Source organism: Bison bison, unplaced genomic scaffold, assembly GCF_000754665.1.
Source record: "Bison bison bison isolate TAMUID 2011002044 unplaced genomic scaffold, Bison_UMD1.0 scf7180017864508, whole genome shotgun sequence".
NCBI lineage: Eukaryota > Metazoa > Chordata > Mammalia > Artiodactyla > Bovidae > Bison > Bison bison.
In genome coordinates, this window is record NW_011495064.1 from 43507 (window position 1) to 44017 (window position 511).

General features: G+C 38.9%; 1 protein-coding gene across 1 annotated transcript in view; it reads left to right on the forward strand.

Annotated features, from left to right (window-relative positions):
* The window catches only part of LOC104980959 (THO complex subunit 2-like), a gene marked incomplete at both ends in the record, with an annotated part of 113276 nt that overhangs the window by 30921 nt on the left and 81844 nt on the right, over positions 1 to 511 (forward strand).

A 511-nucleotide genomic window follows, 5' to 3' on the forward strand; every position in this document is an offset into this window, starting at 1 on the left:
ACCAACAGTATTTTTCACAGAGCTAGAACAAATAATTTCACAATTTGTATGGAAATATGAAAAACCTTGAATAGCCAAAGCAATCTTGAGAAAGAAGAATGGAACTGGAGGAATCAGCCTGCCTGACTTCAGACTCTACTACAAAGCCACAGTCATGAAGACGGTATGGTACTGGCACAAAGACAGGATATAGATCACTGGAACAAAATAGAAAGCCCAGAGATAGATCCATGCACCTATGGACACCTTATCTTTGACAAAGGAGGCAAGAATATACAATGGAGAAAAGACAATCTCTTTAACAAGTGGTGCTGGGAAAACTGATCAACCACTTGTAGAAGAATGGAACAAGAACACCTTCTAACACCACACACAAAAATAAACCTAAAGTAGATTAAAGATCTAAATGTAAGACCAGAAACTATAAAACTCGTAGAGGAGAACATAGGCAAAACACTCTCTGACATAAATCACAGCAGGATCCTCTACGACCCACCTCCCAGAATATTGG